This window comes from Strix uralensis, chromosome 1, assembly GCF_047716275.1.
Source record: "Strix uralensis isolate ZFMK-TIS-50842 chromosome 1, bStrUra1, whole genome shotgun sequence".
In the NCBI taxonomy this organism is placed as follows: domain Eukaryota; kingdom Metazoa; phylum Chordata; class Aves; order Strigiformes; family Strigidae; genus Strix; species Strix uralensis.
The window spans coordinates 26,698,234-26,719,517 of record NC_133972.1 but is presented as its reverse complement, the minus strand read 5'-3'; the positions used below and the strand labels follow the sequence as shown (position 1 = coordinate 26,719,517).

The 21,284-nt window shown below is 38.0% G+C and overlaps 1 long non-coding RNA gene across 1 annotated transcript in view; it reads right to left on the bottom strand.

Moving 5' to 3' along the window:
* Nucleotides 1-485: 485 nt before the first annotated feature.
* LOC141953285 (uncharacterized) overlaps nucleotides 486-21,284 on the bottom strand; it is a 45,836-nt gene continuing 25,037 nt past the window's right edge. Inside the window, exon 3 of the long non-coding RNA XR_012631898.1 lies at nucleotides 486-657. This is a non-coding gene — a long non-coding RNA (uncharacterized LOC141953285). The remainder of the gene's footprint in view (nucleotides 658-21,284) is intronic.

The window sequence follows — 21,284 nt, the reverse complement described above, 5'->3', positions numbered from 1 at the left end:
CAGGGAAAAATCACATATTTCCAATGGCAGGAAACGTTATGGATGCACCTATGGCTACAGAAGAGGTTTTTTGGTGGCTTAGTTTGTCATGTAGGTGTTATAGCTTTGCAGGTAGCAAAACTCTGTCAGCAACTGCCATGTGTCCAGCAGGAGTCTCTGAGAGCATAGTTGTGTTAGCATACCTAGAGCTGCAGAAACCCTTGTAGCAAGATTTTAAGTGCCAGCAATGGAAATGCTCTTGAAAGCAGGACTTAAAAACTCACATACTGACAGGAGCAACCTGGAGCTTCCTAAGCCACAGTGATGCCAGGTAGATGAAAAAGACTCATTCCCTTTAAATGCCCATGGTATTGCTTATATAAAATAATACTAAATGTGAATTCTACTGGTTTTGTCACTGTGTGACTGCTGAGAGCTGAACTGAGTTATCATTCATACACTCGTTTATCTGTTCAGAAAAGGGATTCAAGTGGAGTCTTGCAGGACTGAAATGAGTAGTTCATGTTCTCTCTGGTCATGCCAGTCTTCTGAGCTTATATTCTTCCACAAACTCATAGAAAGGTGGTCCTTCTGAAATTCAGGTTTCACCCTGTACTTCCAAAGTCATAAAACTCAGACTGCCTTCTGTCATGTCTTTCTTTGCTGAAGTAAATCATGCTGTGAAAAAACATGTATCATGATGAAGATACAGCAGCTGATGACCAAACCAACCATATAATTCTCAGTTAATTGTTTTCTGTTGATTTGGGAATAATGGCTTTTCTTAATATGATAGGTATTTCTTACAGAATTCCCATTCAGGGTAAAAGATAAGTTCCACTCATCATTTTCTATCTATCTTTTCTTCCCCGCTCCAACTCCAGTCTTTCTATTAGTCCACGTTAAGTATCAGAAAGCAAATCTAATGTAAACAAATACCTATGGAGATATCTAAGGTTTTGTATAACTGTTTTGTGACTGCAACCCCTACCACCTGCCCCTCCCCAAATAACTCCTTGAATGAACACTACAATGTGTATGGTTACATTTTCACATGAAGGAATATGTTATTTCCCATGACACTGTACATTATTGTAGCACTGAGATAATGAGATATTATTGCCTGTAAAAATCACTTTTTACCTGTAGGCTACGTTTCACCTTCTTGGTCCCCTGGAAAATAGCTGAGGTTGTGGAGGGAATTTTGCATAGCTCATGTGGATTATACTGTCAGAAAAGAAACATTGGAATGTAGCCTTTTTTTTTCCTTTTTTCTTCTGAGTAACAGCTCGGGTCACCAGTTAATAGGCTGTTGCCAAAATTACCTTTAACTTAAAATATGTCAAGTTAATAAAGTAATTTCTCACCACTGAGTTTTGTCAAAATGATTTTGAGAGAAGGGACCTGCCTGTGCCTCTTACATCTTCCTTTCTGTTCTAATTAATCTGTGAAAGTGATACCAAATAAAGGATCTTCCCCATCTTCACTTACTTGAGAGCCCCTGAACAAAACATTATCTCCAAAGAGGAAATCCCACAACCCAACATGGATTAGTTTCTACGTGTAAAGTGCCTTGGATATTTTTGCCACCTTCAAGGCTTGTTGTGTTTTAAGAATGTTGGACTCTGACTGATAGGTTTCATTTGCAGGCCTGTGTTTCAGTATGGCCCAAGTCATGCAGATAGAAGAAAAACTGGTGTTGTCAGTAAATCCTTTTCATTATAGAGTACCACTTCCCACTTGAGGTATACCTCCCTTCCTTGGAAAACACATTGCCAGATTCTCACAGAGCTAAACAAAAATATGTTATGTGTTATATATTAAAAATGCTTATTAGCCAAATATATTCAGACCCCCACAGTATCACTCCTGTTTATAGCACCTCTAATGCTACCAATAAATTTCCATTCTTGAGGCAGTTAAAAATATATTACTTTTCTTATAGTATGTACTGCACTTCATTTTTGGTATTATTAACTCTTCTCAGTTAGACATTCAAAAGACCTCTTTGGATATTCAGTGCAAAGCTAGTTGTCCTTGCTTCCACTACAAAGTTACCTGAATAGAATGTACAAAGCACACTTAACTATCTGTAATACTGATTCATTACATGCTGTGATCTGGACCTGCAGTGTGGATTCTGATAGCTTTTTACTGCATATCTTTTTTCCAAGTATTTTTTTTCACCTGTCTGGTGTTCATACCATTAAACACCAAGGCAAGTGATTGACAGGTATTCAAACTTTGTCTGATGAGAGAAACTTGAAGGAATTCTGGCTGCTTCAAAGCAGCAACATTTACAACTTGCTGCATGTGATTCACGGATTTTTTTAAAATGAGCTGCCATATATTTCTTCAGGAAATATGACCAGTCACTGATCATCAAAAGGAAACCACAGGCAAAAGGTCGCGTAAATACTGGACAACTCATTTGTGTTCTAGATTATACCACGTGCGTGTGTCTTTTGACTGATGTATCTTTTTTAGTAATTCAAACAGAATGTAGTATTTGCATATCTATTTCATAAACTTAGGTGTCTATTTAAACTGTTATAATCTGACATATACTATGTAACACTTGTCTATAGATGACCTTAGAGAAGCTTTTTTTATCACAGGAAAAATATTGATGTTCTTCAGAAAATTTTGTATTGTTACAGTTGCTTAATCTATTCAGGAGTACCAATAGTTGGCTTTATCTGTTAAATATAGCAGAAGTAGCTTCACTTATCAAGGCAGAAAAACCTGTCAGAGTAGCAATCTGCAACTGAATGCTACTGCCCATGTACCAATGGTCTGTACTAAACCAACTGAGAAAGGTACAACTGAGACTCATCATGTGTATTCCTCTTTTCTCGTACTCATGGTTATCATGGTCTTAGGAAGATATAAATAGGTATGATGTCAAATAGGTATGAACTATCCAAGCAGTTTTTCTTCCAAACAGCATCATAGCCTTGCTGCTGTCCATTCTGGTTACATCAGGAGTTTCCTGGTTGTCTTCACTGCAAAATAAGTTGAAAACTTCTTGAGCAGCATAATTATTTAATGTAACTTTCAGAAAGCTTTTAGATCCCTAGGATCTGAATTATATCCAGACCATGGTGTGGACAACATAACATAATGATGTGTTCATCATACCATTGTCTGTACTGCTGTGTGACCAAGGCAGGACCTCACTCTTTGGGCTGGTTCATCTGGTAATATTTATGTATTTGCCAGTCACTTCCAATGACATTTTCCATTTCTTTTTGTCTGTAGAAAGAATACAAATACATATATGTGTATGCACACATGCATTTCCAGTTTCGCCTTCACAAAATGCACTTACTGCAAAGGTAGCCTCACACACCTGGATTAGGAAAGGATATTAATAACTGGTGCTTTAAAGCTGGCTGCTCTCCTTTATTATGGGTCAATTGGGAAATTATAACAACTGATTCATTGCAAACAGCTGTGTTTATGAAAAAAAAAAAAAAAAAAAGCAAGCTATGTTGGCATATATCCATTGTATGCCAGTGAAAGCATAAGCACGTGCTAGTCGCCAGATCTGCAAGTAAAAAATATAGTACTTTAATTAGCTCTGGGTTATGTCTATGTTCCTAGTTTTAGGATGCTAGTGTTTCCTACAGCTTAGATACTTCAACATTAGGAAGAAAGCTCTCAGCCCAATAAATCAATACAAAATGTAGAAACAGATACTAATATTAAAAATGTAATCAATAATAGCAATTGCCATTGTTAATATAGTTGGTACTCATAATTTGTTGAAAGAACAAAAAAACTTGCATTGATCATTTTTCAGGCCTTAGTTGAGAAGATATGGATAATTAATTTTTCACAAAGAAAGCTTTTCTTCCAGAACTTTCCAGGGGTTTGGATTAAAGAGGTGCTAATTTAAGATGTAAAGGTGAGGCAGGAAAGAAAACAAGGATATGACCACAGCATGAGATACAGCATCATATGGAGGTTGTTATAGTTACACTGATACTGGGAGTAAGTAGCTGTTTCAGCCTTATTCTGAACCTGGCCTGATTAGATATTTTAACCAACTAATTTGAATAGAGAATGAAACAGAAATAGGTGTGCTATTTAGACTTGTAGTAAAATTTGGGTTGTAAGTGACCTCTGAAGATCGCGGAGTCCAAAATCTTTCTCAAAGCAGGTCTAACTCCAGGTTGCCCATGGCCTTGTTCATTCAAATTTTGAAAATGTCATTAAATTAGTCCAGAAAGAAAAAAGAAAAAAAAACTATTTTAATAGAAACAACCTTATTCAGTAAAATTTGTTATTTCTTCTGAAATTGTCTGGTTTCTTTGATAATAAAAGAGAAAAATTGTAAGCATTAGCTCATCAGGAAAATAATTACCTTTATTTTCTTCATTTTTATTTTAAAAGTGAAAAACAAACCTCAGCAAAAAAACAGTATTTTGTACAGAAACCTGTTTGTATTTTACTATCTTAATTCAAATAGAACTATACTTCTTGTTTTCCAGTTAGTTTTTCTGCCATCCTGAGAACTGCCAAATAAAACTACTACCAAAAAAATGAAGAAAATTCTTTCATTTCAAAACCAAGAGTAAACATGGTACTTTATATATCATAAAGAGGCAACAAATAACTACACATATTCTTTCTTTGCTTTCATTCATAAAGAATGGTAAATTAAATATAATGAAAGCATGAATGCTTTTCAGTAGCAGGAGTATGGCTTTTGAACATAATTCTGGTTTTGAGTAGACCTATACAGAGCAGTCTGTGCTTCAAGTTAATTGTTAATTTTTATTTTAGTATTGAAAATAATGTAGTTGCAGGAAAATTATCCTAACAGATTGATATTAATCACAGGAGGTGGATATGGTTAAAGGGAAACAAACACATGGAAGCATTTTTATAAGCTTGCAGTTCTTTGCTGCTTCAAGGTGTGGGAGTGGTGCAATGGTGCAATGCAGGCTTGCTAAAGGCAGCATGGAAAATAAAATAATCTCCCTCTCCCACAACAAATACTATGCTAGCGTGTATTTGCTAATGTGAATTCATGGCATTGGAGACAGAATTAGGAGCCTGACAGACCTCCAAAGCTAACTTCCAGGTCAGAACCCCTTCCTGGCTCTCAGGGATTCTCAAGCTGGAATCCTTTCTGATGATTCCCTGGGATGGGAGTAGGGGGAAAAAGCATACTCTATTCATTCTCATCTAGCTCAGTTCACTCGTGTAAGAGAAGACCAGATTTTGTTCTGCCTGGTTTCAAAACATCCAAGTGTTATTTTAAATTTCTGTGTTTGGGCCTGTGGTCTCTGCACAATAGTACATGTGTTGAACTTGTTGCTCTGTATTCATGACACGTCCGGCTGCATCCTGTACTGTCATAGCACAGGTCACTGGTGACTGCCAACTAAAACACATTGCTTGTGTTTACATACTGCACTGAAATGTGCTGGGATGAGATACTGAAGTTTCTTCAGTCCTGAACTGTAAACTCTAAGGAATTGGTATGCAGAAAAGCACTCAGAGAGTACACTTCTGAATGCTCAGGTACGTAAAGTTTTTTTCATAAGATACAGTGTTGCTGCAGCTCCCAGTCACAGCTTTCCTGAAGCACAGGGTCCCTTGTTGAACTATGAAGAAGGCAGACATTTTCTACGATGGTTTCCCTGGAGTCGCCACTTTTCTTTGCTTATTCTTGTTTCTTTCCCGTATTGTACAAACATGCCTTGACACATAAGTTCCCACTGCAGAAAGAGTCTAGAAAGTGTCCCACAGTTTCTTCTGGTTTTGAGGAAACTAGTCTCCTCCTTTGGGTTTTATGACTGGGTATTCAAGGTTCAGGAACTCACTTGTTATTTTTCCTTGTTGTTTGACGTAAGCTAGGTAGAATATCATTTTTCCTAGGAAAAATACCTTGTCTTGGATGTGTTCCCCTGGAAAATAAACTTATGCTACTATTTGGCAAAGTTGGAAATAGGATGGCTTTGTTCTGAGAACTTTTCATCTGCTGATATTAACAGAGATTTCTTTATTGGTTACCATTTGGCAGAAACTAGGGGTTATTCTTTCAGGCATACTGTCATTTTTCTTAGAAACCTAAAAAGCTATGTCAGTTAAGCTGTTGCAAAAGTTTTTTGGAGTTTGAGTTGGGTTGGGTTATTTGGCGATTGGAGGGACTCATTTCTTCTTATGTTGTTGTGAACATAGTAGGCTAGATTTATCTCTGACATCTCTCCACTAAGACCAAACTCTCAGTTTTCCTTCCCCCATTCCTTCTAGCAGGTCGCACAGAATTATATCAGACAGTAAGTTTATGGTGGTTTTTTCCCAGTTCAGGACATTTTGGGCTTACTTAAAATATTCCTTTTCCCTGTTTAGCCAAAGAGCACAAGGAAAGATAATATACTGCTCTGGTTTGTAGGGCACTGGCTTCCTCACAGATTCTGTGACGGGATGATGGAGTTGGGAAGCACTCCTCCCTGGAAATCCATTACTATCTAGATGTGTATCCTACTGCCAAGAACATTAACTGTCCTCTCTTATTATGTCACAGTAAATAGTAGGGCTGAAATAGAAAGGTGAGGAGGAAAGTAAAATAGCTATATGATTTTTTACTACATCAAGTATAGCTGCATTTGTACCATTTCACTTCATATTAATAGCTTTTTTGTTGTCAGTTTTAGTAAGTGTAAGATACATTGTGACAATTTTGACCCCTTTAAAATTAAATGGGCTTCTGTGTTCTTCCTGTTTTAGTCCTACTGGATGGATCTGGAAATTTGTCTGTGATTTAAAGAGGACACCAAATCCTTTTATTTCATTTTCTTGGGAAGAAGCATGATTAGATTATTAACCATTAGCAAAGTAATTACTGTTCCCACAATGTCCTTCTGTTCAAATTCCATGTGAGTCAGATTTGTTTCTAATCCATTGCTCCAAAAAGCACATAGGAGAAAGGAGTGAAGGAAGGCAGCCAAGAAATATTGGGCTTGAATATTATCATTTGAATCTAATTACTGTTCAAGGGGTGACATAAAGTATGATTGCATATCTCTCTGCATGCTAGCTCTAATGTTTTATCCTAGCTGGTAGGTATTCCATGTGGATGTTTAAGTTTTTCTCTACCTCAAGGAGGTAGGACATCACTTGGTTTAGACATAGTCACATATCTCAGCATCCATGACACCTTCCCTGCAAAAACGTCTCTCTTCCACAGAGATGGTCTGGTCCCCCTCCACTGAAGGTATAACTTGCTCATAAACCACAAACATTATGTTCAGATGGTAAATTCATTGCTGCAATGCACAGCTATGATCATCTTTCTTCTCTACAGATATTACAGAAGCAAGAGTGGTGAGCTTGAGAAAACCTTGCCCATTTTAGTAACAGCTGAGAAAAAAAACCTGAGAGGCCAAGGAATAATTGATAACATTAGACCACAGAGTATCTGCTTTGTGTAGTTCAAAGAATTATAGGCTTCTGCGCATAAACAGAAGAGGCATGTAGTTGTGTTTGCTAGATGATAATTAATTTTGATAATTTAACACTCATTTTATAGTCTTTTAATTAAGAAAGTGTGATTATTGGCTTTTTAATAATTTTTCATAAAATTCTGCTAAGTTCTCTGTATGTCATGTGGATCAGCTGCCAACCCCACCTTGTTAACTTGTGTATGTCAATGCTATTCCCTCCAAGTTTTCAGTTTATGTAGTGAAAGTTCACTTCTTTATTCACTCTCTCACGCTACTCTGGCTATAGCGATCTTGAGAGATTTCCTTGAGCAATGTTTACTCCTGATAATAATTAGCTCTTTTATTATCTCGGTGGTTGCGTACATTGGTGTGTTTTCTCTCTACTTGGAAAATGTTCCCCATTTTGAACTGTTGCTTTTGCTTGTTAGACAACCAATCTTTTTCAAAACAAGACTAATTAGCTTGTGTCTAATGGCCATTTTCAGGACACTGCATAATAGTTTTCTTTGGTTCTTTAGGTATAACTATTTGATTAAAATGAAGATTTGATTACTCCTAAAGCCTGACAAAACATCAGTTTTAAGTAGATTGTGATTAATTTTTCTCAGCTCTTCAAAGCTGTTGTCTTGCAAAACAACAATTACTGGTACGCAACTGGACCAAAAGTACCTTTGAATAGATTACAAGGGAAAATAACTGAACTGCTGTGTCTCATACTCTCCATCATGGAAACCATGGAGAGTCTGCAGCAGATAACAGTGTGAAGGATATAACTATATCTTTGCATGAAGTGGGAAGAGTGACATATAAGCACAGATAAAAAACTTCAGTTATAATTTAGTCCCACAGCACTTCATCCAATTTGTATGCATCTCTTCCTCTCTCAAAATCAGAAGATCGGGGGATTTGGCTTGTAAATACATAATGATATAAGCAAGACAATCTACAAACCCTCCGTAGCTCACACAAGGGCAGCCCTTCACATATGGCTGAGTCAGTATATATAGAGGTAAGGAAAAGATTTTATTCCCTTTGAAGAAGGAGTATTATATAATCAAACATAAAATAGCAAGGCAATAAAAATCTCCTTCCAACACAATCTGAAGTTGACATGAGATTTTAAAAATACCCATGTATTTAGTCCAAATCTTTCACTCTGGAAATAAAGTATCTCTCTTGGTCCATGTCAAGAATTGAGCTTGAAATACTATTTACCCATATCCATAATTTACTGGCTGGATGGGCAAAAATAAATTAAATAAATAGAACTACAAAGAAGCACACTTTCTGTCTGTGTTTTACTTTGTTTTGTGGTATTTTTATATTGGCAGGTAAAGGGAATCCTTTTACAGATGTTGGCAATACAGTAATACATGGGTGATAAAACTAAATGTGGAAAAATGCTGCATAGCACAGAAAGAGCGAAACTAGAAATCGTTTGGAAAACTGCTGCATAGCACAGAAAGAGTGAAACTGGAAATCGTTTCTGTGACATTATGCTTCCAGTAGAGTAATATTCCATATGAGCCTATTTGAAAGCTTTATTTTCATCGTGCAGCTTTTTAAAATGAATTACACCAACAAAATTTTTGTTTAGGTGTTTGTTGTTGTGAACAAACAAATGTGTGAACTAATTTTAAGTTGCTTCACACTGGATGAAATTAATAAAAACTGGTGATGATCATGATAAAAAGTGAAAAGAGTGAGAGAAAAAAACCTGTCAGGAGAATTAGTTCATATAAGGCTTTGTTTTTTCTACTAGATACTGCAAAACATTTGACTGTTCTGAGACCTCTTAAGTAGGGTTAAGTTTAATGTGCATTTTGACATTGATGCCACGATGCTCTCTAAGAGGCCATCAGCTCTACACAGCTCTCAAAGGAACACAGGGAAATGATGCTTCATGCAAGGGCAATAGCTCTGTCTATACTGTTTTCACTCAGGTGATGGCTAAGGTGTCATTAGGGAATTCTAGAGAAAACTATCTTACAACACCCCTGTCTTCATCCTGAGCTTGTATATCGTGTAGTTGGATGCAATGTGATAGGCCTGGCACTCAAGTTCCTCTCTTGGAAATGTCGTAAAACAAACATCAGGCAGAAAACATGGGCAAAAGCTTTCCTAAATGAGCCCAGACATCATCTTCCGGAAGGGCTGGTGGGACGTACAGGCATTCATAGCTTAGGCTGCCAAGAAGAGGTGTTATGGGCATAGGAAGCACAGGCATGGCTTGTGCTAGCCTTCTGCCTCTGCACAGCCCAGCCAGCTGAGGTACACTACAGAGCAGCCTCTCTCTTACAGGAGTTGCTCTGTGCAGGTAGGAGCCCAGTACTAATCTGGTGAGCTTTTAGGATAGCCTGTATGGCATGCATTGCCTCACCAGACCCAGACTTTGAATGATGAGCTTAGCTCCTGAGTATGCCTGAACGTGCTGATCCTGAAACAAATCTGGGAATTTTATTTCATAGATTCCCAGGGATCTTACACATAGTGGTACTATGCAACACAATTCCTTTGTATGATGCATTGCTGCCTTTAAGAGCTAAGAAATTTCTGCTTTGCTGGGAAAAAGTTAGTATCTGAGTCTTTACCTGGGTAATATACTTGTACGCTATGTAGTATCTGTATTGTGCACTGTGAGTTGGGAAGTGCACACCCATAATTAGGTCTGGGCCAGACAAGCTCAGAAATCAAGAGAAGGTTTTGAAAAAAATCAAGAAGCCTAGGATCAGACCAAACCAAGGCTCAGAAACAGGAGACACTAGATTAAAGAGGTGGGTAAGCAAGCAGGAGTATAGCTGTATGCAAGTGGCACACAGGTAATTAAGAACAAGTGGCAGAATTACCTTCTAAATGTTACTAGTTGGCTATATATTGGCTCAGCTCTCTCCACCTTGTAAGACTACTGGTTGCTGAAGAACACTTGGCTATTAGGGAACTTGGAGAGACAGGGGGGTTTTCTTCACTTGCATAAGTGCTTTGCTCAGTTATGGCAGTACAGGTAAGCAGTTCCTGTGATGAATACAAACACTGCTGCTGAGCGAAATGCTTTCACAGCCATACCTAACTTCCAACGCACCACTGCACTTCAGTGTGCAAACCGGGCCCTTCCGACCCTGTCCCAAAGTGAGCACTTTGCATATAGAAAGAGCTCACAGATCCTGCTTGCTTTCATATTTCTTGACTTCTGAGCAGTCTTATTTCATAGCCATACTATGGTTTTGTTTGTTTACTTTATTATTATTTTTAATGTCCAGTATGTCAGTTTTTGTAAAGGAGCACCTCAGAGTTCTTCAAACCCCCATCCATGAATGCAGCTTTCTCGTCATTTAGTACTGATGCTGACTGGTAGAACTGCCTCTTGGCATCATGGTGTCTGAAGTCATTCTTGGCAGGAGTTGTTTTAAACTCTTAAGTGAAAATGCAGCATCTAAGTTTCTGAGGAAACACTGAAGACATACTGAAAAATGTCATGCGCAGCTTAAAAGGGAGTTGTGCAACTCCACATACCAAGTGAAATCACACTGGGAATTGTGAAGAAGAAATCATTGACAATATTATCGTGGAATCTAGCATGGTTGTTGCCTAAGGCTAAATATGAAACCCTTGAAAAAAATAGGTTGGTGTTACAGAAATTGTAAGACTATATGGGAATTATAAATATCAGAGGAGAGAAAAAAGTTTGTTTAGGAAGTAGAACAAAGCACCTCAACTTCTGTAAGACTCAAACTCAGCAGTCAGTATGAAATTTGTAAGTCTTATTTAATGGAATTGACCTAGCAAATGAACCAGCGTTGGCTGTTTTCTTATTTTATTTTTTCTGATATTTATCTAAATAGTTCCCAAAACTATTACCTCATCACTTTCCAAATCTTCAATGAGATCTCTTTTCTGTGAGGCAACTAGAAGAAATACTATATGACAAAGTACAGAGAGATTTGAAGATAATTTTCATGCAGAGCTGAAACTGTCCTGTGTAAAAGTTGAGAAGTGAGAGTGCAAGTACTTGACTTAGAAACATGGAAAGAGAATGCTGGAACAATTAATGTGATGTTCATAAGTGTGTACATGAGAGAGTAAGTGTTTGCAAGAAATATATGGTGCCTTTCATTTCACCATTCATGCTTCATCATCATATGAATTGTTGAGGGTGGTAGAGTCTGTAAGGAAGCACGACTAGATTTACCAATTCTTTTTTTTTTTTTTATACCAGTCTCCTATGTGTCTTTTGGCGAGTCACATCTTTTCAGTGTGTTTTAGTTTCACTATCCATAAACAATGTCACACTCACAGCTTATCTTTTGTTCTGACGTTTTGTGGAATCATAGAATGGTTTGAGTTGGCACTATAAAATCCTGTAAGCAAATTTAGAGGACGTTGTGAAACACTGAGGGAATTAGAGGAGTGCTGGTACAGTGAACACAAGAAGTTACACTAGGATACCTGTAGCCATCACTTTGAGGTTAGTCACAGTAATTTTTCACCAAAGGAGCTCCAAAAACTGAAACTTCACACATTGGCTTTATGGGAGACTCCATCATCACAGTTGAAGAAATGATATTTTTCTAAGGGAGTTTGTACTCTGTCAGTAAGAGTGTTACTGAACCAACAAGAATTAGCCTCTATGTGTCTTGAGGTAGAGATTTTTGTCTTCCTTTATAGCTGAACAGTGAATAGAATTTTCTTACAATTACTGTGAATAGCAGAAGTGGTATCTTATATGTATTTGAATTAAACAAGCCTTGTGGGACTATAAGCAGACCATCCACTATCTGTTTAATTTAGTTATTGTAAATGCTTCTCCCTTGACTGTAGAAAGTCTACCTTTGGCTGGGAGGCCTGAAACATTCATCATTCTCTTAACCCTAAACTTTAGACTAAACCTCTAGTAGGCACTAGTGGTAGAAATATGGTATGGATCTAGAAAAGTAATGAAGAATGTTGGTATTATTACAGCTGGATAAGTAATGGGGAGAAAATGAGTGTTTCTAATATTTTATTTTAAAAACTTGTGTAGATTTTTTTGAGATCATTCTAGAAATACCGCATTGCAGTTAGGGTCACTGCAAAGACCACAGTAGCACTGCCATAATACTAACATCCTGGTTTGTATGTTATGCATTTGTTGTTCTTATATGAGGTTGGTGGTGGACTGAAGACTACAGGGATTAAAATTTCTCCACAGAGCAGCAAGAACAGGGGTGAGCATCAGTTGCCTGTCAGTTCTTCACCAATATAAATCAGCTCCATTTTGAGGTTTTCTAATCCCATTCAGCATTCAAACATCTCTGTGGAAAATACTTCCAGTTTGCAACAGTGTCTACTGATGTTAGTACTGTTAATACCACTGTTGGAGGTTAAAAATAAGTGGGTGCTAACACAGTTCCCAGAGATTATGGGAGTAGGAAATTCCAGAAAATGTATATTTGGGTAAACATTTGTCACAAATTCAAAAACACATGTGCTTCTCCAATGTTTATCTGAGCTGTTCAGAACATCCAGATCTGATAAACTTGGTAATCTTTTGAGGACCTCCATTTAGAGGAGGTGCTGTAGAAATACAAGTAGATATCACATATTATAGCTGTTTCCAGCTCTGCTGGTCTTTGCTGTAATAAATAACCAGTCTTCTGAACACTTAAAAATGCAGAAAAAATAATTGGCTGAATTGAAGAAACAGTTAAAGACTTTAAAAAGGACCTTTCTTATGTAATGATGTGGTAAAATAAAACCTGGACAGCACTGACTATGTACTGACAATGACTTTTAATCTTGTCTAAGATGTAGTTCAACTGCTATAGAAAAATAAAATACTCTTTCTTTTTTTTTTTTTTTTTTTTTTTTCAAATCTACAATGTCACTCAGGTCCCCATGTTTACTATTCTCACTAATGTGATGGTGTGAGAACAAACTTGGTGACATACAAGGATAGAGAAGTTAATAGCCTGTCCTGGAAAAAGGGGCAGAAATAACTCTAGCTTTGCAGCATGCATTCCCCTAGAGGAACAACCTTTTATATGGTTCATAAAATGAGAGAAGTACCATCCAAAGAGTGCTACTGTTCTTATGGAGATTTAAGGGATTTCTGAAGTAGAGACAGAAAAGCAGGGAGAATTTAGAGTACAGAATGTGCAATTTTGAAGGAGCAACTCTCAATATAGCCAAGTTGGAGGATAAGGCTTGGACTGAGCTTCATCTTATTGTAAATGTCTTTGTTAACGCATCCAAACCTCAGGAAAGAACTGAGGCCCGACTTAGTTTAGCATGTTGACTACGTTTTAAAGAGGAAGTGAAAAGTAATTGCTCACAGATGGCATGGTGATCTGTGGTAATTGGAACTGTAGTACCAGCTTCAGGGAAGAAATTCTCAGCTCTCTATAAATGTTAGGTTTCTGATAACTCACAGGGAACTAAATGCTTTCCAGGAGCAAACTATAACTTTTTTAATGACTAGAATGCAAGTTGTATTCCATATATCCACATCACATTTCTTGTGATTGTTGGCTTCTGTTAAACATCTTAATTAAGCCCTTGAAAACAATTTCAGATAACACCATGTGCTAATGCAACTCCTAAGTCCACTGAAGTAGCTCATTTCAGGGTGTAAAGAGAAAGAAGATATGGGAATTCTCCTCTGCGAAATATGGTTTCCTTGATGCTTTTTTCCTGAAGAGGAATACAGCTATTTTTAACCCAGGAACTCAAAGGGGCCTATCTGCATGGAATAATATACATGTCTTGGGGTAGTCAGATTTTGGAGGGCTAGTTGAAGTGACTCTTCAGCATGCTCCTTTGAATAGTGTAGCCAGTGATGATCTATGGTCATGAAAGAGTATGTTTGTGTGCTACAACTCATGGGTACTTTTGCCTTGCTGCCTCTCTGGCCAGCCCTGTCTCAGTTCTGGGCCATGCCAGCCAACTCTGGTGTCTTTCAAAGCAACAGACACTGCACAAAACATAGATGGTGCTGTTTACCTGTCCTGTGATGTATAAAGTACGAGCCTTGACTTACAGTTGTTACAGAAACAATGATTTATAGCTGTAAGCACTTAATAATGCCAAAAACATTTTGTGAATTAGGTGGAACGAATAAACCAAAACTCCCATTTTGCAGAGTGGGCAAAACTGCTTCCACAACAAATGACTTCAGAACTACTAAAAGAGAAAACTGGAACTTAATTAAAGGGACAGGCAAGTAGAGCCAAGAAATAACACCTCTGCCTATCTTTAAGCAAAACAAAGTGATAGTGGAAGCAAAAACAAGTACATAAATAAAATGCCATGAAACGTCAGACTTTTCCTAAGTAACACCTACAAGTCATGTGTCAGACCTCTCTTCTACATACCTGAATTCATGATTAAAAAGTCATGATTCAAAAGTGTTAAGTTAAAAAACAACAAATAAAGCCTGGTTAAAATCTCCCAAGAACACTGAGTTGGAGAGGGGAGATAAACATACCCATCCAACTTTTAATATGCTTTTTCCTGTCTTCTTCAGCTCAACATATGCTCTCAAACCCAGAAGAGCTTTTAAAAAACACAGTTTAACTTGTCCTGTGATGAAACACATACTGCTGCGTGCTAACAGGAAAAACACCTTCTATTAGGGTGAAATTGTCCTGAGCCAGAGAGCCTACACAAAACCTAATTTCATCTGGTTTCTGACTGATGGGCTAGACCTCACACAGATCTTTTTTAGCTGTTTCGGTTCTCTTTCTTCTGGAATCTCTTTTTTTAGAGTAGCACCTTGGTAGTTACGGACCTGTCAACATGGCCCTTATAAATGTTTTTGGGGCTTTGTAGTTCATCTGTGTGAGAACTCACATCAATCCAAAATTTGACTCAATAGGTTTGAGCCTTTGGCTTTGCACCACCCTGCTGCTGATCTCATCATTTATTCATGGAGCCTCCTAGGTTCAGTGGGCATTGGGGAGTTACAGCCTACATTCAGCCTAGGCAGAAAAAGGAATTTTGACAAAAATAGATGTTTGTTTTAATAAGCTGCTTTAGTGTCTTGCTAGATACACTCACTCTTGAAGTTAATGAATTTGCATGCATTTTCATTCTAGGATCATTTTATTTGGGGCTTTCTTGTTTCTCTGAAGTGTTGAAACATCTCTGCTTTTCTGAGCAGTTAAAGTTATTTTATAGAATAGTACAAAAGTACAATGGAACAAGAATAATTTGTTGCAGACGTGCATATTTATAGTTTACAGCAACTTTTACTATCTGCACTAATGCATAAAGTCATTAAGATTTGAGGATATCATTTAGGGATCTCTCAGGAATTTCAGACATTCAGATTTAAATCATCACTGCTATTCTTTCAATTCCTAATTCAGTGCATGTTCCAGCTTTTTAACACCACCTAGTATCACTGTCAGTGACTCTTAATTCTTTCAGGAGATTCAGAAAGTAATTTCTGCCTTGGTAATATTGCTTCTTTTTTTTACATCCCGTTGCTAGGGGGGGAAGAGGAATTATCTACTTTGATAGCAGCACAGCTTGTGCAGGCCATTTCTAGTTCAATGCACAGACCACTGTTGAAAAGCTTTGGATGCATTTCATGTAGAATGATAGTGATTTATGTTCTGGGTATGCAAAGTGATGTCCAGGGCCTCCTTACTAATCACTGTTAATTTGATCAGTCTATTTGCACTAGGAGAAACTCTATTTTAAAAAAGAATGTGACATAGAAGTCTGAAAGAGATGAGACTGATCAATGAGCTACCTTCTTCACTTTTTAAAAGATTTGTCATTTGACCACTGCAAAATTTGAGGCAGCTGTCTTCTGTTTCACTCCTTACTATTTCTATTTCAATTACTTGCACCTGGTCTTCCTGTGGCAGTGGATTCAGCGGGGTGGTACACCCAATTGAAAACTATCACTAAGAAGTGGAGACAATGCCTGGCTCAGGGAGTGAATGCACACCCTCATCTCTCTAGACCATGGGCTACAAAATGGGAAAGAACTTTAATGTAAAGTACAAAAAATGTAATAAATCACAATGCAAAGTTGCTTAGAGTGATACTCCTCACGATCACATACTGGATTTCTAGTTATCTGTAACCTCTTCCTGCTGTCATTGACTAGAAGGAATTTTGCCAGTGGCATTGTGTGGAAATCAGTCCAACGGTGTCTTGTGTTTTATATAATGCTTTGTCCTGAAACAGCCCTTGAGCATTTTACAGACTGAATTCAGTCATGGTTTTGCCACAGGCCTTGGGCAAAGCACAGCCCACTGTCTTTTTGCCTCCAAAACAAGACTGTCTGAGAGTTACAAACTGGTGTTTAGGTTCCTTCTTGCACCCAGTAAACACTGCCTGGGGAAGACTGTATGCTTCAAGAGTGATTTAGGAACCAGAATGGTCAACAGTGAGTTGCATGTTTAATCTAATAGCACAGTGCAAAGCACTGCTGTTTTAAATCCTAAATCCCACCCTCTCCATCCATACAACTCTACAAAGAAAAAATGCTCCCTCCCTGGGAGTCCCCAGTACCCCAGTTTCAGCCCCCAATACATACTTTTTAAGGTAGCTTGCCTGCAACCTATCTGCCAAAAATGAGAGTGAGTCATTGTTTTCCTTCAAATGTAGGAAGGCAACTCTTTCAGTAAGACAATCTCAGTGGCTAGAACACTGGTCCAAGATGGAGGAGATAGCACTTGATTCTTATCTTGATATAACTGGTGATGACACCTACATCTTCCAAAAGTGAGCACTCCCTATGGCTATTGGCCATACTCCCCTCCCTTTTGTTGAAGCTGTTCCACTTAATGGGACTTTGTTGCAGATTCACCGGCCCGGTGAGGGGAAACATACTTAGTGTATTTTTTTTGACACTTATCAGGGAAAAGACTGGGTTTGAGTTACTGCTTTGGAGAGGGTTTGTGTTTTTCATAAAATAGCTATTGTATGAAGTACTTGTGCTGACTTTAGAGCAAGACCTGGAACTTGGAACTTTGTCTTGTCTCATTTATTGCAGCCATTAACTAAGGAAACAAAATTCTCTACTTTTCCTCCACAGGTAACATCAAAATTGGTGTTCTCTGCAGTGTAATACATATTTGGGGTCTTCTGAGAATCATCCTTTCCAAGAAGACTGGCAGATGGGCCTGATCATGGTTTTAAGGATTACAGTTTTGATGTAGCTGATTTTTCTGATCAGCTGATCAGGCTGATGTTTAGGCAAACACCTCCTTTGAATGTGTATCTAAGCAACTGATCCAACTTCACCAAAGAAGTTTGATCTTCTCAGTTCAGAACTCAGATCTAGATCTTTCAAGCCTCTGACTAATACTGAAGCACAAGGTCACCCTTCCTCTCCTGCTGTTCCTATCCACTCTTGAAATATGTTATCTCCCCAGTAGGATATGGAGCTTTTTAGCTGTTAAGGCAACACTATACAGAAGGCAGGATATTGTATCTGTTTGAAATGTCCTCAGGAATACAACCATCGTAGGTAATTGTGTGAAAAGGACCTTGGGGTGTCTGATCTTTACAATAGTTGTGGTCTTATTTTTATGCCTATATTTAAAAGACACCATCATTAAAAAAAGGCAAAACAGAAACCACACACACGCTCCTGCCCCCTCACATCATGTTGGGCAGTGATTCAACACTGACTCAGACCTTTCTACCGAGAGAGCCACGCTGTTTCCTGCAGCAGGAAAGAATCTCAGGAAGGAAACCTACAATTCCAGGCACAAAGTAGTGGCCTTGGGTCCCCTTTGTGCTTTCACAGAAGGTGCCATTAACATTAATCAGCATTAGGGACACAGCAGCTAAGGAACAGTTCAACAGAGAATGCTAATTTACTGTTTAAGAATCTTTGTTGCATTTGATGTCTTTTTTTTTTTTTTTTTTTAAAGGAGGGGAAACTACAAGCTATTCCCAAAGGAAAGGGAAGGGATGATAGTGCTTGTAGATCAATCTGAAACATGAACACCCACAAAACAGTCACTGAGCTGCACAAGGAAGAGTGAGTGTGAGGCTGTGTCCATGGCTAGGAGATTGATGTGAGGGTGGGCAGTCCTGGACTCTTCATCCAGGACTTTATTTTTCTACAGTTTAAACATGCATACTGTCTTGGGAGGCAGGACAGCAATGTGTCAGACCTCTATGCTTCTCTCCTGGCCCTGGCATTGTCATAAAACTCTGCACAGGGACATGGTAGCCACTGAAAGAATGAAGTATGCTTTCCTATCTCATGCACACTTTATCTGGTGAGGTGCCTTGCTAGAAGCCCAGTTTTGTTTGAGTGATATAATTTCTAAATAAAGTTACCATTTGAAATAAGAGAGCTGATACTATTTATTTCCTTCAGCAGCTGCATCCTCAGAAGTGAGCCCTGCTCACCTGCTTGAAAAAAAACTTTGTAAGCATCTACTCTCACGAGAGGATTTAATCCTGAGGGAGTTTAGGCATCTGCCTGAACTCTAGTTTAAGGTTTTAAGCCCCAAGGTGATGCAGGATTTCAGATAGATCCTGGTTTTAGTGTTTCCAGCTGTCTCTCTCTAGAAAGCTCCACTTGCATCTTGATACCACTAGGTTACCGTTCTGACTGCCAGTCATTTACAAGGGACTCAGTACTCACGCATGAGCTTAGTATATATTTTGAAGGGGCAGGCATCTAAACATGAGATGCTGCAGATTTTTTTACTTACGTGCTACTATGTCCCTTATTTGATCTATCATAGCTAACTCAATGTATATATTTAGAACAGTTAATCAGGGGATGGGACTTTTGTCCAATGATTTCATGTGTGACTTTCAGAATGTGTGACTTAAATCCTTTCAGTATCTCAGCCTGTCATTTGTTTTCTTGGATACCCGGCTGTTTATCATGCCTGGCTCCCATTGCAAATTTTTCAGTCTGGATTGCAAGCTGTTCTAGACAGAAACCATCTTTTCTGTGTTTGTCTTATGCTTGATACACAGTGAAGTTCTATCCTTGAATCTTAACTAGTAGCAGTGCTAATCGTCCACAGGCAGATGCTGAGGCCACAAAGGTTGCTGGGGTTCAGGTCTTTTGCCTTTAAAATTTTCTTTAATAGGAACTGAAAGCACTCTGCTTTTTGGAGGAACAAATTCACTTTCTAGGATAGTGATCAGTGTTAAAAATTGTGTTGGCTGAGAAATAGCTGGAATTCCTTGTTGCCAACAATTTTATTAAGTTGCTGGTCCCTGTTCTGGTTAGTATATGCAAATACAGCACAGCACACTGCAGTTTCTGTGCCTCTCCTTGATTGCTTGTCATTCTATGTAGCGAGTCAGTCTGGCTACTGCACTTTCTCTGCAGTCATAGCTTTAAAGAGCTGGTGATGCATCACCAGTGATAGCTTCAGCCCTGTTCCAGGGAAAAGCTGTCAAGTTTTTGTTTTCACCTTCTTCTGACTAACTGCAATTTCAGGGCATTTTACAGAACTTTCATGTTTATTGTCCTGATTAGCATCAGGGTTTACAGTGATAAGTCATTCACTAGCGCAACCATTTAATAAGCTTTTCCTGGGTCCGCCTTAATGTGAGTCAGAAAAGTATGAGTGCAGTGCACCCTACAACTGAGACTAGTCACCTTATCTCAGAAATGATCACCTTATTCTTTCAGTAAAGGATTAGTTTTGATTTGTCTGTGCAAAACGAACATCTGCAGTACATATTCCATGGAATTTGTGAGGTGGTTAAACTGAAATTTTACTACCTTCTTTCTGGTCAGCTTGCTTTGTTTTATCCCAGTTTTTTTAAAAAATAATAAGACAGCTATCTGAAATTGAATAGTTTAAATGTTCTGCTGTGCTGTCTTCATGGTGAAGATATTAACTGTTTAGTTTTTCCTATTCTCCAGTGCCTTCTAGACTTAATATCTTGCTGCAGCTTTGCTTTATTTTCCCACTGTGTTCCAAATATCTCTGTGAAAATGTGTTGGGGGATTAAATCTTCACGCTTCTCAGATGCTCTAATTTTGTCTAGAATACTCCCATTTTTTGAAGCTAATGAATCTGTTTTCAATTGATCTCTTAATTATTTCTCTAATTTCTACTGTCTATGCCATGAAAAGGTGGTTTTCTCTGAAAGTAATTTAATGCACAGCGTTGAGACAGAATGTGAGTGTAAATCTTACTTGAAAAGCTTCTACTCCCTTTAACCCAGATTTTGTTTAGGTAAGGAATGATAGATTTAAACCCTACATTGTGCCTAATCTGCACCAATGTCATGTGAACTGATCTGTAGCTGTCATGTAAGGTTTTGACAACCTTGATTGTTTTACCTCACACTTATAAATAACACAATTCAGTGCCAGTTATGGCAAAACTGAATAGTTGCACAGAAAACCAAAATAGTGTAGTGCAGTGCAAACACACTGAAAAAGTAGCAGAAGTAGCAAAAGAGAGATATAAGGCTGTTGAGATATGAATTGGACCAGGTATTCAAAGACACAGAAGTCACATATCAGTTACGTTAATTGTAGTGACTCTAAATTTATCAAAGAGTGGCTGTTAGTGGACAAATTCTCATTATCTATGCATATTTTCTGAAGTCAATATAACAGTTCCAGGAACTTGTTATGAGCAAGAGTGTTTTCATAATAATTAAGAAATAGAAGGCTCAGCTAAATAGAACAGGAAAAAAGCTGCTCCTTTAGTCCTATAAGCAAACAAAATGTTAGGTTATGGTTTTACTGTTGAAGAATGAAGTGTTCTGCAGATAAGCTGACACAAATTTATTTCAGAAACCTCAGTTTCCACTTCTGATTTCTTAAAAGGAAAACCTTGAGTTAAATAGCAATTAGTATAAAATGTTAATGGAAGAAGGCGAGTATGTAAGGGAAGAAACAGCAGCTTGCTG